This window comes from Patagioenas fasciata, chromosome 1, assembly GCF_037038585.1.
Source record: "Patagioenas fasciata isolate bPatFas1 chromosome 1, bPatFas1.hap1, whole genome shotgun sequence".
NCBI lineage: Eukaryota > Metazoa > Chordata > Aves > Columbiformes > Columbidae > Patagioenas > Patagioenas fasciata.
The window spans coordinates 142,276,453-142,294,827 of record NC_092520.1 but is presented as its reverse complement, the minus strand read 5'-3'; the positions used below and the strand labels follow the sequence as shown (position 1 = coordinate 142,294,827).

Below are 18,375 nucleotides of genomic sequence, written 5' to 3'. Positions count from 1 at the left end.
TGTAGGGTTACTTCCACACATCAATATTGTTATTGAACCCTGAAATTCAGGAAAATTTAAACACTCAAATTCCAAATTAATTTTACTACAGTAATAAGTTCCATTGATTTGGTGCAGTAAAGATAAATATACACAAATTCCCATAACTGGCCACATTTCTCTGCAATGTCAAAACATCTTTAACCAAACTTTCCATGAAAAACTCATTTTCAAAGGAAAAAAATAATTCAGCAAATTGGAAAAAAAAAAATTGAAGTATGATGATACACAGATTAGTAAATTAATATACAATTAGAAAATTAATATTTTGAAAAGTTCAGTGCAAGTTCACAAAAGGCTATCCAACTATGTATGGGTATTTTGATTGACTTTAAAAGCATAATCACTATTCTTAATTGTGTCCATATAAATTGATTTCCATATCACTTAACAGACAATAATGTCATGCTAAAATTTAAAGCTAGAATATTCCTGCAACTGTTCAGCATTTACCCTGTGCATAAATTTTAACATGGTTTGAGCTCTTACATATTAACTTGACACCTCTATTCTTCCAGACTTCACAAAAAGAGTAAAGAATTTATAATGGTAAAAACTACCTAACTCTGTATAAAGTAACACTGTGCTGTAGCATTGCTGCTCTGTCCCAGAAATAATGGAAGAATTTATCTGGTTTCAAGGCTAAGATGAAAAATACTTTGTTAAAATGGAAGAGTAAAAATAAAAATTAAATGCATGTAGCCTTAAAAAGAATCCAAAGACTTTATCCTTTCTCTATCACATTAGCTTGTGGAGATTTTGAGCTCCTTTTCAAATAATGATCAGGAGGGACTCACATAAAGGTTGATTCCTGCAACTGATTTAGACACAGCCTTGAAAATCAGAAAGAAAGAAAGACAGTTTCTCTGTCACGACTCTCGTTCCTCTATCACACCAAGTTACTACACACTGATCAAAGAGCACTGGTTTCCCTGAAAGCAATTTTCTACTAGGTTCATGTATTCACTGCTTGGAAAGCAGGAAAACAGTGTTTACTTGGTGGTAACATATATTGTTCTAAACTTGGAAAGATGCTCAAGTTCATGCAGCAGTTTTTTCAGTATTTACTCCTGGGTAAATAGTAAAGCACTTTTCTTTAATTACCCAACGCCCCAAACACCTGAATTGCTTTATTTCTTTGGTGTTTTGAAGCCACTCAGAAATGTGGCTTTGCTCCTGCAGTGCCTGGGCCACTCAGAGCACATCTGCATTGTAAATCTGAGCCACGAAAAAATAACTCCCCATGACAGAGCCACCCAGCATAGCCCAGCACCATCCAGAAATCCTGTCTGCTGTCTCAAGTTGGCAGAGCAATTACTGTGGACAGTGTGCTGTGGGTATCTAGCACTTTTGTGGTGCAAACCCCCCCAGTGCAGGACTTCCCTACAGAGGCTGCAACCCAAGACCCACTTCTTTACTCCACAGCATTATTGTCTTAGATCTAGGGACTCTGGTTTTGAAGTCAATATTTGCCAGAAACTCACCCTGGGCTTTTTGTGCTTATGCTCTGTGCTGGTTTGACTGAAAATCAGTTAATTTTCTTAGTGCAGTTAGAAACCGTTCTTTTCCATAGCTGGCATAGTCATTATACGGACTTAGTTTGAGAACAAGAGATAACACCCCAGCACAGAATTAATGTTTTCAATTGCTCTGGTCTGAGAGCCAAGGACACTCTGAGCACCCTGCCCACACATGTGAGGCATCGAGAATGGGGGCACAAATGGGGCAGAGCTTGACTGACATCCAGACTGATCAATAAGAGTATTGCACCCCATTAATGTCATGCTTCATATTTAAGGAGAGTCAGGAGCTTCTGGTCTTGAAGTTCACAGGGAATTGCCTTCAGTATCTTTTATATATATGTATATGTATATATATATATATATATATATATATATATTTACTAGTAGTATGTTAGTATTTTGTTATTTTATTAAACTGAGTTTATCTCAGTTCAAGTTTCTCCCTTCCTTTTCGATTCTCTCCCCTGTTGGAGGGTGGAGGGGGGGGTGAGTGAGCGGTGATCATGGTATTGCTAGCTTGGGTTAAACCATGACGTGCTCTTAACACTCGCACTTCAAGATCGGGTGGGATAATCCTGTCTTTAGTTCTGTCAAATGCCAACTCTCTGTTAAAACTGCTCCTTGCCAGCAATGGGAAGGAATGGGAGTCAGTGACCTGCTACTTGCTATTCACTCCATGATGTGTTTTTAATCATATTTCTGTATGCCCATTCAAGTGGCTCTTTATTCCTCCTTTGATTTAACTCCTCTCACTTTGTCTTCCTGTCTTCCCATCTACCAAGTTCTTCCTTTCTCCTTCCTTCTGCCTGGCCTTCCCCTTTGTTCATCTCTTTGTTTTCCCTTCCACCCTGAGTCTTTTGTTTTTCACCTCCCTCATTCCTTCACTGTGGCTTAGTTCCTCTGTGCATAATTTTTCACCTGCAACTACCACCACCAAATCTGCTGGTTAACACATACCTCTGCTTTGCTGATGTCCAAGTTCTTCTACCTAAAGTTTTCTCTCTTCTCATCTCTTCCACTCCCAGCACAATCAGATTTCGAGTTTTCAGGCTGCACATAAATAAAGGTTGCAGACCCTCCAGGAACAAAGGGAACAAAGGTCCCTAACTGCAGAAAAAGCATTTCTTTATTGCACTACATTTCTTATCATTACTCTCATATTTGTTAGAACAGAATTCTGTCTGAAACTCACAGGCAGATCTTCTTTTGTTTGTACAACTTCCTAAATTACTAAGGCTTAAGAATTCATCCCACTTTAATTTTTCTACTTAAACTGTTAATGATGAAACCTGACTGAATGAGTGTAAGTATTTGTGTTCCCTTAGCACTTACAATTATACTGGCAACCACAACTGTAATTTTCTAAGCAACGGTTTCCATTTGTGGTATAATATTTGGTGAAGCTTGATGGCTCAATAACCCGGTAGGTAAGTAATTTTCATCACTGAGTTAACAGAGTGAATTCAGTGTGAATAGAAAGCAAACTCTATGTTCACCACATGAATGTACAGCAGCAAAACCAGAAGAGACCAGCAACTTAAGAGAAAGAGTAAGCATTTTTATCAAAGATGATAAATGTAATTTTGAAGCATCTCCTTAACCCCTGTTGGTTCAAACGCTGTTTGGAACAAAAATTTATTAATGTTGACGGGAGGGGAAGAGGTGCCTACATGCTACTTGTTCTGATGGTAAAACAGACTTCAGTTTCTGGTGCCATCAAATGGGTAATTTTTAAACAGCACTGCATTCATTTAAAGCAAACATCTACTGTATATAAAATAGATACAGCAATATTTTCTACACCGTGCAAGAAAGTCAATTCTCAGCAGGGAGGATGGTAAACACTGTGTAGCACACTAGTGAAATGAGAAGTTTAGTTTTTGTTGGCTAGAATTACTTTTTCTCTCAGAGAGAACGTTACGGGAGAGCAACGTATTCATTAGGGTTTTTTTTTTTTTTACACATACACATGTTTGTATAGAAGAAAATTTATGACCTAATTAACTAAAATAGTACAGGTGCTGGAGTGGGACAGAGATAGGAAAGTAGAGGGTTACTGCCTAGTGCAGCACAAGCACACCCTTCCTGCAGCAGGGGCTGTGTGCTGGTTTGAGATGTCCTTTATGGGCCCTCCTGGGCCATCAACAACCCCCCTGGGATGCATAAGCCCAACTCTGCCCACTCCTGTCTTTCTTCTGAAAGCTGACTCTGGACCGCAGGCTGCCATGCAGACCTCGCACACATCATAAAACATCTTCCCACAGGTACAAACTATATCCAGTCTCAAAGTGTCCTGCAACTTGCCTACCTCTATAATGCTTGTGATCACCTCACTGGAGCAGGCAGGTAGACAGAGCAGGTTATAGTCTGAACCTACAGACTGCCCACCACTTGTTTTCCTCCTCTACTGGGAAGCCATTCAGTGACCACACAATATGTAAGCACAGTCTCTCTCCCCTGCACTGCCATAACTTCTCTGCTGGAAGAAGTAAAAATAAAATCTATCTATGGGAAGAATTACGCATGTCAGAGTGAAATAAAAATTGTTTCCCTGCTGCTTAAAAATATCTTCACGTATCAGCTGTTCCCAGTTCTGAAAGCACTAACGTAAAGGGATTAATTCTACACATTACCAGCAAAGAGGTTTTGGAAATACTCTTTTGTTGTCTGAAACAGTGCAGCTATTTTCTTATCGCATCCACTTGTTCACCTGGCACAGTGTAAGCACGTGGGAAAAAAAAAAAAAAGGCGTTTAATGTATAACCAATTAACAGAAAAGCATGTAAGCTTGCTGTATCGTTAGGACAAAATTATCTGAACATGGATAAGTAGCTGCAATGACACACTACACCATCATTTTCTGATTCAGCGTAAATGTTTATTGACTAAACAAGGATTACTATAATGTAATCTAATAAACATTAATGATCACTCATCTATGGAACTTGTTCTCTAAATTAATATACTGTAACACACACTAATGTGGCAGAATTATGTTGGGTTGAACTCATGTTTAACTAGCGCTTCTATCCCAAGGGATTACACACTTTCAATTGAAGACAAGTATATTTTTAAGACTGTGGTTTTTAATTAAATTAATCTGACAAGATACTGGACAAAGGGTTCATGTATTATGATAAAAAAGGGGTTTTAATTGTATAATTATTCACTGGGGATTCTGCTGGCTGGAATAAATTACGGCTTTTAAAATAAATTAATATTCTTTTCATATTTATGCAACACAGGCCAGTGTCTCCATTTCTTGTCTAGATGTAGCAATACCCACACTTCACATCACATCTCCCACCTCTGATCTACATGAAAATGAAATAGTACTATGAAGTACAGGAGGTGAGTTTCAAAAGCCATCTTATATGGCAAACATATAGTCCATGTTTAGATATAAATCTCAGTTCAAAATTGAGTTAAATGATGATAACAGCACCTATCATTCCACTGTTTCTCCATTTGCACTGGACTGTTTCTTAATCATTGCACTGAAGACACAGTTAGCTGTTGATTTGCCCAGAATAATTATTTCTCCATTAATTCACAAGTACTAAGGTTAAACTTCTTCCACCCAGACAATTCGTAAGTTATCATAACGTACTGTGTAAGGCAGGAAATTTAGTACCATGAAGCCTGGTAGCATTTTACTACCAGAGATCAACGCACCACGTCCACAGAGCTGACAAGGCTGCCTGGTAGGTGCTTCAGATGAGAACTCAGTCATTGATCTGCTTGTGCCGAGAGGTGCAGCAAGGCCCAGAACGGTTCACATGTTCAATACCATCAATATAATCAAGCAGCAACAACAGCTGCATCTCATCTAAACCTAAACCCAACTTCCATATTCAGTCCACCTCAAATTTCCCCTCTGTTCACATGAGCACATCACATCCTCAGAATCTTTAATTTCTAAAATCACATCCCACACTAGATCTCTATAGATGCTTTTGAGTTACAAGTGAACAAAAATTTGGAAAACTATTGTACATTTCAAGAGCTTCAGCTGTTTTCTTTACAATTGTAAAGACCATATCACAATGTTCCTTGTTTATCTTCCTACCAAAACTAAAACTCACCGGCAACACATTTCATTTTTGCTGGCTTTTATAAGTAAATTTTGTGATAGGTAATGTTTGTAAAGGAGCAAAAAGAATTCTTGTACGTGCAAAACTGTGGACTAAAATAATAAATTTGCCAGCCAAGACTATGGAGTAATGGGAACTAGAAGAAGAAATATAAATAGAAGAGAAAAATGGAGGAAAAGGCAGACCTTTCCATACTAAATGGTAAAGGCCAAGAAAAAAAAAAGACAAACCCCACACCCAACCCTAAAGTTAAAGTTTGAAATATGGTTAAAAAGCTTCCTGTCCTATGTTCACTATGCCCATGTCTTTTAGAACTGTGATTCTCTTACAGAACACTAGCTCCAAAAAGACTAGCTAATATCTGCATGAGAGGTGTCTTGTGTCATGGTTCAGTGATATATTAAGTGAGACTTTCAAGTTCCTGTCAGAAAAACTCAGAAAAACTGAGGTCACATGAAAGAAAGAAATGACACAACATAAATGATCTCCACAAATTCAAATCTGTTCAAACAGTTTTGGCAGGTTAACTTTTTTATCAGAAAGATTTATGTGGTATTAAGTATCTCTTGACCTCCTGAAACTGACATATACCAGGATTTATGCTTTTTTGCTGCCTCGATGTACTTTGACTAAATTGACAGAAATGGGACTGTGAATCACTGCATTAATTTTTATTGCTGTGTGATCTGCTTGCACGTATATTTGGTAATAATGATTTTGGAACCACTGTCCATTATAAAGCCTTCTACCCTGAAGACTTCATCACCTTATCCAAATGTATTTGTCTATACTCACGCATATTACAGAGCAGTTCTCAGGTAAAAGATTGTTGAACAAGAAGTGAAGCGGTAGCAGCAGCATCATGGCTGAAATGATGACTTATCATTATTAACTGCATTCTGCTATCAGACCCTTTCCATACCTTAACAAAAGTCAACTGCAAAAGAAATCCTGCCAATTCCCTGCTGTCATGTAAAATTACTTGCTGTCATTGCACCTGGTTTATTACTTTTCTCTCTTTAACTGCACCCTCAAACAGGCATAAATTTTCATCTTAGGAAAGAATCAAAATTTCTAACATCTGAAAAATAATAAATCCTATTTCCCACCTAAGAAATCTAACACTGGTAACATATCACAGGAATGATGCATATTAGCCCATTAATCTCCATGAAACACTACTAGAAGTCTCTTCAGGTACTTAACAACACTGGTATGCAGATCTTTTTGAACTTTCAAACATACGTATGCTAATTGCTACACAAATCTAAAAATATGACTGCATCCATTGTATACACACTTACTTCAACCTATGCTAACATCTAACAAGACCACATTGTTTATTCATGACTCTTCTCTGTCACTACATCAAAAAAATGGAAAACATACGGAAATTTTATATTACTTACATGTTGAAGTAGTCTTTGCTGGTGTTAAAGGCTGAAGTACTACTACAACAGCAGCAACACAAAGGTTTGAATTTAAGCAAAGCACAGAGGGCAACATAATGGTTTTATTAAGCCAAAGAATGAAGCAAGGTTAAAATAAACACTCATAGGTTTTCAGGCACTCAAGCCATTCAGGTAACCTGAAAGAGAAGCTTGTTCATACAGCAACTTATCATATTATGCATCTTCCAACAATATTCCCTTTGATATGTTTAATAAATATTTAATAAGCAGCATATAAACATAAGAGTGAAGAGTCTGAGAAAAAAGCAAGGGAACAGGCTACCCATAAGTCAGCTGTGGAAAACAGCAAGGCCATATAGCAGAGGAGAGGAACATACAAATTATTCATTAATGCAATTATCAGAAATAATAAGGTTGTTATACAAGGCTCTTCCCCTCTAACTGCCATAAATTTAGCCTTTTAAATAAATACCTAGTTTTTCTTGAACAACATTTATACTCATTCCGAAGATGTAAATGCCCAGCTTACCTCACCAGAAATTCTACATAACACACTTGTTTTACTAATGTGATTGGCAAGAAAAACTTTATTTTAGACTGATATATTTTTGTGGTGTCTTTGTCTTAGTTGTTGGCCATAATCAATAAATGCCATATGAAACAACTGGAATGACTATTACTAAATGAGGTTTGTGGTTGTTTGTTTCTTTGTTTTTTTTTTTTGTTAAGTAACTTAGATGCCAAACCCTGAAAATAATCCAGGTCCAGGATGAAGGGCCGTTCTCTCAGAGGGTCAATTAAAATTATACATCACTCACCCACACAAAAAAACCCCAAAACAACAGGAATAAACAAACACACACACATACACACACAAAAACAAACAACAAAAAAAACCCCACACAAATAAAAAACACACACACACACATAACCAAACACACAACACCCAAACTAAAACAAACAAACCTCACAACCTTGCACATTGCTTACCAGATTAGTTTTTAGGAACAGTGACACATTCAAGCGTAAACTCAGAGAATCCCACCAATGCAACAAAGCATTTGACAACATATTCTGCCTCCTTCCAAACATGGATTTTTATCCTTTTCTTCAATTCTGTTTACATATTAAGAACAAACACTTGCCATGCCTCAGAGTAAATAGGTGTATAGCCCTATTAGGCCCAGGGTAAGGAAAACATTTTGGACAGTCATAAAGCACCAGCTCACATATACACTCAACAGAAGTCCAGCTAAAACGAATTATGTGCTCACGGTTTACATGAATCAACGCCTCAAAGAAGTATTACCTGTTTGATTAATCGGGAGGCAGTTCTGTCACTCCTCACGTGATCAGATCTTGCCACTCTTAGTTCACGCTGAGATGTACTTTGCTTCAAGATACTTTCACAAGTACTAGGATTACAATGAAATTCGGTTTCCCTCTCCCTGACTACAGCTGCTACAACCAAAACCTCCTTGTACCCCATCCTGTGCTCATCTGGTAGATACTTGGTGAAAACAGACAGGACTCTTCGAGGAGAAGCGTACTATTCCATGTCAGTAACCATATTGCAGCAGAGCTCCTTATGAGCTTCTGTTGAAAAGTGTCATTTGAGAGTAAAGTACTACAACTTTTTCATCCAGTCTTTGGTACAGGACTTGCAATGATTCCCCCCTGTCAGGCTTCTGTAGGCTTTCATGAGGCTTCTCAAACATTAATGTAATTTTTTTCTTGTCATCTGACTTAAAAATCCTCCGAAAAAAATGCTTTAAGTAACTTACTGCAAGGGCAGATAAGGATCATTTGGCTCTAGAGCCAATTCATTCACACTTTTTGTCTGCTGGGAAAGAAAGAAGAGAGAGGAAATAAAAGAGACTGAAAGGTGAATTTATAATAATGCCATTTACAATAATTGGGTCCTACTAGGTTTATAGCTGGAACAAGAGGCTATTTTAATCATTCAAAGGCATCTTACAATTAAAATGGCATTTCTGTCAAAAAACTTTTGCCTTCTGTTAGTACAATTAAGAGCAAAGATAACTACAAGAAATTAAGGATAAGATTCTTCCACGGTTTACAATTTATTCCTTTTAGTTGGTACTTTTAATGGTTCCTAGTTAATACCATTCTATACTTGGATATCCTCACAGGTTTTTCAGTAAATGGCCAGTTTCCTTTCATGGGTCTTTTGCAAAAGGGAGAGAAGCCTTTTTTAAGTGATATAAAAATAAGGGATGAAAAAAGTTACCAGGTTGCCAGAGGAAATATGAAATGCAATATGTGAATCTAATTACAATTAATTACTTTAAAATTACTAGCTTTCATTGTTACTCTTCTTTCCATTTTAACCACAGCAGATCATTAAATATTTATATGTGGGATGTCACTAGGTCACAGTAAACAATCAGTGAGACCACCATACCCAGAACTAAACTCAATACTCGTAAGAGACCTATAATATCACTTGCATTTGTATAACACAAATACACAGTAATACAAGCTCTGCTTGCAAAGACAGCTGTTGAATCAAGCACAAAAAATATTTTTCCTTTTCATTTTTCCTGCAGCACTTTCCCTTGCAAGTCTTAATAACATCTTTTACCCTCACTTGTAGACTTCCGACTGCAAAGATAAGGTTACAACTGCAAGTTTGTCAAGTCTGCTTAATCTTCTGTCAAGTAAAACGGTATGTATAACAAGTCCAGATGCAAAGACAAAGCTGCAAACACAACCAAACGTTACTCTGCTACCTGAACACTGTCACAAAATAATTTTCCTACCATTAGGCAAAAATCAAAAAAAATATTGCCAAATAAACAAGACACAGCGGACATAACAGAGCAGGGAAAATGATACTCAGCCTTCAGGCACTGGTTACTTCTGGCCTCTGAGTTTAACATGAAATCTCATGTACTGGTTTAACAGCATTCTTGCATACACAAAATAGGGTTCTATGCCCAAGAAAACCCCCATAACTCACACTGACCTTGACTGAGTTGGGATAAGATCCCACTTCTGTGCTGTCAGATATTTTCCTCCCAAGCACAGGATCATTGTTTATATTAAAAACTCTCTTCTGAGGAGTTCAAGCATTACCCATCTTCTGTGGCAAGTCACCCCCACAGGACCCAGCTTCAGCAGGGGACTCCCCAGCTTCCCACCATGAACAGAACCCCAGTTAACATTCAACAAGTAGGTTGAAGCTGCCAGTTCTAAACTTCTAAAACACTGGGTGCAAACACCATAAACCTAAACCAAAAGAATATTTTTCAGAAAAGTGACCTTTTCATTCCTGTTTCATTACAATAAGCACTATATCCATGCAAGAGAGTGTGGTTATATCAAACTGAGATTTAAAACTAGATTTACCATGGTTTCCATGCTACCACTTACTGAAGTTAAATATAAATGAGCTGCTGGGAGCATCAGTATTCTCTGAAGCTAGAGATAAGCCCTTAGCGCACAGGCTTTTTTAAAGTCAGCTTTGTAGGGAACACTCCAAACTTTCGAATTTCAGCCTCAAACTTAAGTTACAAGCAAAGGGCTTCTTAAGATTAGGACAGCTTCCATGCTTTCATTAGTAACGTTTACCACAAGAGAAGGGAGAGTGCTATTTAGAGAAAAAAAAAAAAGCCCATAAAACTCTACTTTTTAAATCGTTTCCATTTATTTACATGTTTTGTATGAGTGAACACATGAAAGATTATTTATATAGCAAATAAAATTATTTGTGGTGTTTTTTTTTTTTCTGCCTCACATGGTAGATTAAAATACTGAGTGCTAATAATAAAGATGGATATGAAAAGTCACACACAGAATCAAACAATGTTAGGGATTGGAATGGACCTCAAAAGATCATCTAGTCAAATTGCGCTGCCGGAGCAGGAACACTTAGATGAGGCTACACAGGAATGTGTCCAGGTAGGTTTTGAGTGTCTCCAGAGAAGGAGATTCCACAGACCCTCTGGGCAGCCTATTCCAGTGCTCTGGCACCCTCACCATGAAGAAGTTTCTCCTCAAATTTAAATGGAACCTCCTGTGTTCCAGTTTATACCCATTGCCCCATCACTGGTTGTCACTGAGAAGAGCCTGGTTCCATCCTGCTGACACTCACCCTTTATATATTTATAACCATTAACAAGGTCGCCCCTCAGTCTCCTCCAAGCTAAAGAGACCCAGCTCCCTCAGCCTTTCCTCATAAGGGAGATGCTCCACTCCCTTTATCATCTTTGTTGCGCTGGACTCCCTCCAGCAGTTCCCTGTCCTTCTGGAACTGAGAGGCCCAGAACTGGACACAATATTCCAGATGTGGTCTCACCAGGGCAGAGTAGAGGGGAAGGAGAACCTCTCTCCACCTACTAACTAACCCCCTTATAATACACTCGAGGATGCCATTGGCTTTCCGGGCCACAAGGGCACAGTGCTGGCTCATGGTCATCCTGCTGTCCACCAGGACCCCCAGGTCCCTTTCCCCTACGCTGCTCTCTAATAGGTCATTCCCCAACTTATACTGGAACCTGGAGTTGTTCCTGCCCAGATGCAAGACTCTACATTTGCCCTTGTTATATTTCAAATTTTTCCCCGCCCAACTCTCCAGCCTGTCCAGGTCTCGCTGGATGGCGGCACAGCCTTCTGGCGTGTCAGCCACTCCTCCCAGCTTGGTGTCATCAGCAAACTTGCTGACAGTGCACTCTAGTCCCTCATCCAAGGCCTATTTCCTTGTGAACAACCATATCACGTTTTTCTGCATCCCTTTTTGCACCTGCCACATGTTTCTCATCAGCACAAGCCTGCAATGGCCAGCAAAATGCCCATTGAGGACTACCATGAGGGCATGCGAATGCCTGAGAACTCTGAAAGAAGTTTACAATTTAGTTTAAATATTTTATTTCATTTTAAAGTGTCTATCTAGAGAAACTCAGTATACATTGTAACTCATTATGTTATCTTCATCGCACTATGGTGTCACCATATGTCACAGAACGTCACTGTATGTCACAGAACAACTAATTCCTGGTGAAAGTTCTTCCTGAAGCTCAGATGTTCAGCTGTATCACCATGATCCTGTAGCACCATGCCAAAGGCAGCATATTCCCTGATGGTTGTGGGAGACATAAAGAAGCCCAAAGTTTTCAGCTGACCTACTTGCAAAGGTAGAAAAACCTAGTGAAATACAAGTCCTGCACAGCACACATCAGTTACAGTCTTGCTAACAATTTTAAGTTAGAAGAATTATTCCCAGAATATATTAATGTAAAGAAGTATAAAAGAGACTTTTAGAGTGAACAAATCAAAGAAAAAGCCCCTAAGGCAGACATTGCTGAAAGGCAATGAAGTTACACTACTGGGGATTTTCTTTACTATGGTCAGCACTGGGATCATAGTCTAGCTGGTATCACCTGAAACTTCTGAGACCCTATTTTCAGTTCTTCTTTGTGGTCTGAAATTTTCCAACCTCAAAAGAAGCATGAGAGTAAGATGGGAGTTGAGGAAGGGTTACTGAAAAGGCTAAGTGAAAGAAATGGGATTTGAACAAGATAAAGAGAGAGGAGATGAGATAAGAGAGAAGTTGAATGAGTCCCAACTGGGGATAATAAGCAGAAAATCTGTGCCCACTAATGTAGCTTGAAATGAAACTCAAGATTGTTCTGTCTCACCATTTTTTTCCTATCATCACATCAGCTGTTACATCCTCTTACATTGCTTGGCCTCAGAAATAGCAAACTACAATTGCTATCAGCTATTCCATCACATGGAGACTCAGAAGTCCATACAGCTAACCTTGAGATTCAGCCTTGATGATGACCTACACTGGTGTCAATACGATCCTACAATAAAATAACCATGTTTTTTAACAATTAAAAGTTTATATATGGATATAAAGTTACAGAGCTTGTTACAGGAATTTCAATGCGCTCCCTAAGCTTGGCACACAAGCCTTCAGGAGTGCCAGAGATGAGTTTGCCTCAACAATGTGATTATAGGTCTCTACACACATGTGCAAAGACTTATTTTTAATTACAGGCTCAGAACAGTATTTTTTCTTTCCATGTAATTCTTTCTTTGCCTTCTGCACGGGATAACGTGATCTGAAGATTAATTTCTAATGAAAAGATTATTGTCTTTCCTTCTCGTTAAGTAATGCAGATGCAGTCACAGAGGCAAGGCTTGCACGCAAGAAAATGGATAGGGGATAGTCTCAGAGCTAACATGGATGATCTGGAATCCACTTTTGCCTCTGCCAGTGACTTCCAGTGAGAAACTTTGCAAGTCATTAAACAAAACTTTTCTCTTAGATGGTTTGAAGACTACCTATGAGTTTGCCAAGAGACATGTAAATAATATAAACAGGGCAGTTCCCTCAGGATAACTGATCCTAGCTTGCTCCCCCGACTGACAGATCTGCCATGCTCCCTGAATGGTGAAAACAGAAATATAATCCCTACTTTTGGAACAGTTTAAAATAATGAAAAAATAGCTTAAAGGAATTACCTACATATAGTTGGGTTTCCCTGAAACCATTTGTGTATGTATAGATGCTTTGCTCTCCAAAGAACTAAGAATGTGGAGACTAGCCTGACATATAGAATAGGCTTGACAATAAAAGCAAACTGAATATAGCTACACACCTACAGAAAAACCCAAATAACATTGGAACTCAGTGCTGAGTGCCTGGCATTGGACACAGTCCCTGATTCCCAGAAGCACCTGTAGCCCCAGATGTAATAAATGTCAGCACTCACAAGATTCAAAATTTCTTACAAATGCATGGTTTGACCCATCATATCCCATATTTGATTAGAGGATTGTTATTTCTTACGTGTTCGTCAGCTCATGCTACTTATTCCCCATCTGCAGCCACTGTCTGCACATGTCGTGAAAATTACTGTCATCATAGATCAAAGCTCACGCTTCCAAAAGACAGAGTGAGCATGAGGAGGAAAAAAAACCAACTCTCAAAGAATATGGATTGCATCAACATCATATAAAGTGAATTCAGTAACAAAGGATGAAGGCTTCAGTAAGTGTGAACAAAGTAAGCCTTCTACTACAAGCAAAGAAGAAATAATGATTTCTTCTTTATTTTTTCTTCCTTCAAATATTCTTGTTGCTTAAACCAGATATTACAAGTCAATGACTGTATTTAGTTCTCTTTTTAAATTGCCTTATATTTCATAACAAGAGAGCTTATTTTAGTTAGGGTTAAGGAAAATTTGATGGTTCAACTAAGCCACTCTTTAGTATACTGGTAATACTAACTGCCAGCCCCTCATTTGATGCAAAGAAAGCTTTTTTGATAATTGTCTCCTTGAAAAGGCACCAACTGAGTTATCAGTTTTTAAGCTGTCAGGCTTGAGCAGTGTATACCTAAAACACAATTTGCGCCTTATTACAGTAATATCCAGCAGTGTTGCTAAAATAAAGGTCTTTGGCAATACTTTTACATTTACTCTGCACTTTCATTCCTTTTCAGTCTTCGACATTGCTGATTTAAACTTTACCATCATCAGTACTTTTACTCACATTCTAAAGATTTGTTTTGTTGTTCGCCTCAACACACACTTTTTTTTTGGGGGGGGGAGGAGAAGGGGAGGAAGTGGTGTCAATTAAAACCAGTGGGTGATGATGGTGTGGAGGCTGGGAATAAATCTGAAAGCATTCCCGAGCAGCTACCTGCCTAGACCCCTTATTCCACCTCTCAGAGAGGCATCCTACATCCCTAGTCACAGCAACATCTTGGACCGTGGTTTATATGGTATAGGGGAGGAGAACCCTTATCTTAGTCTGTTAAGTCTTATTAAAAATAATTGAAACGTTTGTAAGTTTAAAAATGCAAATTATAGTTTCAGTAACACAATGACTATTAAACGACTGTTCTGTTGTATCTGAATTTCAAAATTAAACCAATCCAGCCAGCATGGCATAAACACTTACGGCTATACTGCACACAAACACTTTATACCAAGGACTGTTTTGACTTTGAACAATTTATCTGAAAAAACACCTGTTAAAACCAATAAAAACCAATACCCATGTAGGATATAGACTACTCAGCTTAGTCACACAATGACTTCATGGCTCTATTCATACTCTTAAAAAAAAAAAAGCTTAAGATTTCATGGGGAGTACAAAAAGTACTGTTTACAGATTTCCTCAGCAGTACTATTATGAAACATTTACCCAGTCCAGAACTTCAAAAATACAGTTTACATCTCTCCATGTTTATTTATTTTTTCAATTCCTGCTCTAACAATGAAGAAAACCACACAGGGAATTTAGGTTCGTTTCACTTCCTAAAGTTAGTTCCACCTACATTTACTCCATATTTTTGTCTGATGACAATGGAATTAGCGACTTGTGTAAAAGCAGCTTCAAAAAATAAATTATTTGGTTACAAAAACATCACTGCCTGACTTAGATCTATTCAGAGACCTCACAACAAACTGCTAGATTTGAGGCTAACACGGCTACCTCTTTTAGGCAGCTTACCAAACGCTATAACACACCAGTGGCAAAAATCACACTTACATGCCAAAATACCACCCTAAAGCAGGGGTCACTCCTTCTTGGAAGAGGCTTTGGTGTCAGAAGCAAGGCTCCTACTTTCAGCAGCCCTGACTACTGCTCTATGAGGAGCTTTACTCCTGCATCCAGCCACCTAGGCTGGACTTGCAGAAGTAAAAGACCAGATGAAATGAAGTTCAGCAATCATTCAGCTCAGAGATTGAGTCATAGGCCAATAGCTCATTTGTGTTAAAGAGAAAAAAAAATGCTCAAACCCCAGCAAAGCCATCAATACATCATACAGCACCGAGGACAGGAAACTCCCAGCTGTACACTCAGTTACCCTTGTGGGAATGGGCCTTTCCCTTGCATGTCAGGGGAGCTGCTTACCTGCTGTGCAAGTGTGGGATGAGAGGCTAAGCTTCTTTTGTCTGCCCTAAAGGGTTTCAGCCTTTTGGTGGATGACTTCTTGGAAGGGGGGACTGGATGGGAGGAATTGCAGGAATGCTAATGGCAAAGAACGAGAGGAACCGGTTCCAATCTGTAGTCCCAGCCTACCACGGTCCCACTAGGAGTCAAATCGGCCTTAACTAAACGTGGTGCCACCTTCTGCCTGGAAAACTTACTGCAAAATAACAAGGTCATCACTCAGACATTGGGCAAGGTCAGAACAAAAGTTTCATATACAACATGAATTCAGCTCCTTATGCACATGCACACCAATACAGATTTTAGCTACATGCCAAAAAATATGATGCAACACACATAGAAAGAATGCTGAAAAATGAACAAAGAATATAGCTGTACCTACTATAAGGGGGGGTGACAAGGAATTAATTTTCAAAGGACTGGTAACAAAGAAAATTAAAGAGAACCCCATATCACAACATATCAATATATAACTAGAGATGTTATTTAAGAGATGTTTTATGGCTTATAGTACTGAACCTCAAACACATAATGTTTACCGTAATCTTTACCCTGGACACAGAAAAGCGTTTCTTGTGATGTTTCACACTGACACAAGCTTCACTTCTGCAATAGGACTCACAGGCAGAAACTTTTTGTCCTACGAAGTTCTCCCACAAAGTCAGTGGGGATGACCACAAGAACACAAATTCACCTACCAACCATCAAGCCCAGCGAACTATTTCACATATTCTTTATGTAAAGAAGCCTATTCAGTTGAGTAATATTCTTGTGCAAATAATCACTAGACAGTTCTCAGACTAAAGTGTAAGCACCAGTGTAAACCAAGAGCCTCATATAATACCTATTACAGTATAAACTTGTGTCTTGTTATGACCTTTGAATCTTATTAGCGTGAGAAACAATAAAAATTAAAACATTCCACGGAAAGCACACACTAAAAGCCTGCCTACTCGGGCACCTTCTGTGGGGTGAGCCTGGTACAGCCACTACCTGATGGGCAAAACGGGGAGGCGGGAAGGGGAGGTGTGCAAATCGCAGACCAAACAACTCGTGGCTTTGCCTTTAGGGCACCTTTCACCCAAAGGGCAGCACAACAGGTTGTTACAACAAGAAGCACAAGAACACTTGGTTTGACATAGAATCATAGAATCATTTGGGTTGGAAGAGACCCTCAAGATCAAGTCCAACCATTAACCTAACTCTAGCACTAAACCATGTCCCTAAGAGCTTCATCTATACGTCTTTTAAACACCTCCAGGGATGGTGACCCCACCACTTCCCTGGGCAGGCTGTTTCACTGCCTGACAACCCTTTCCAGGAAGAATTTTTTTCCTAATGTCTAATCTGATCCTCCCCTGGTGCAACTTGAGGCCACTTCCTCTTGTCCTATCACTTGCTACTTGGGAGAAGAGACCAACACCCTCCATGCTACAACCTCCTTTCAGGTAGTTGTAGAAAGCGATAAGGTCTCCCCTCAGCCTCCTTTTCTCCAGGCTAAACAGCCCCATATACCCACATATACCTGTACACATCTCCCAGGCGCTCTCTGGAAGAGCCTCGGGGGTCCCTGCGAGGAGACCCGGGCCGCGCTGCCCAGCCACCCCTCAAATCCCTACCGACTGCGAGTTTCTCTCTTCCCTCCCAGGGCAGCTGATTTCACCTTCCCTCAGCGGGAGGAAACCGCTGCCGCCCCGGGCGAAACCACCGCAGTCCCCGAGGATATGGAGGCGGAGCGGGCCTCCGGGGACAGACAAGCCTGGGCCCCCTGCACTCCTCGGGGCGAGCAGCCGGGCCGGCCTCACGTACCTGGCGGCGGTGGGAACTCGCAGGTCCCACAGGTGCTTCTCCGGGCCGAGACTAGGCGGGCGGGCCGCGGCAGCGCCGCCCCGGGGCTGGTCTCACCTGCGGGCGTCCGGAGGAGGGGCGAGGCAGCGGGACGGGACACGGCGAGCGCCTCCCGCCCCTGGCAGGCAGCAGTGGGGGAAGGCGGGCGGCGGTGGGGTCGTGCTGTGGTCGCCCTCACCTCAGGCCCGGGGCGGGGCGGTGACGGCCCCCGCTGACCGAGATGGAGGCGGCGTGAGGGGCTCGAAGGGGCTCCGCGGGGGAGACGAAGCGGGGGTCTCGATATCTGCCCCGGGCTGGTGGGGCGGAGTGGTAGGAATTCGGTCCGCACAGGTGAACCAGGACTGAGGGGAGGCAGCTTTTACCAGGACTGCCGGCGGGTGTCAGAGGCGACGTCCGGCCCCAGCCTTTCGGTTTCGTTTCCCACAGGAGCGGGACAGAGGCAGCTCGGGTCCCGCAGGCCTGCTTGGTGACTGAAGCGGGGAGAAAAACCAGATGCAAAAGCAAGATGTGTCAATTAATCTC

General features: G+C 40.3%; 1 protein-coding gene across 1 annotated transcript in view; it reads right to left on the bottom strand.

The window, feature by feature from the left end:
- Positions 1-18,120, bottom strand: part of ARHGAP8 (Rho GTPase activating protein 8) — an 88,424-nt gene extending 70,304 nt beyond the window's left edge. The window contains exon 1 of the mRNA XM_065862590.2: positions 17,815-18,120. The gene's annotated coding sequence lies outside the window, so the exon portion shown is untranslated. The remainder of the gene's footprint in view (positions 1-17,814) is intronic.
- Positions 18,121-18,375: the final 255 nt, after the last annotated feature.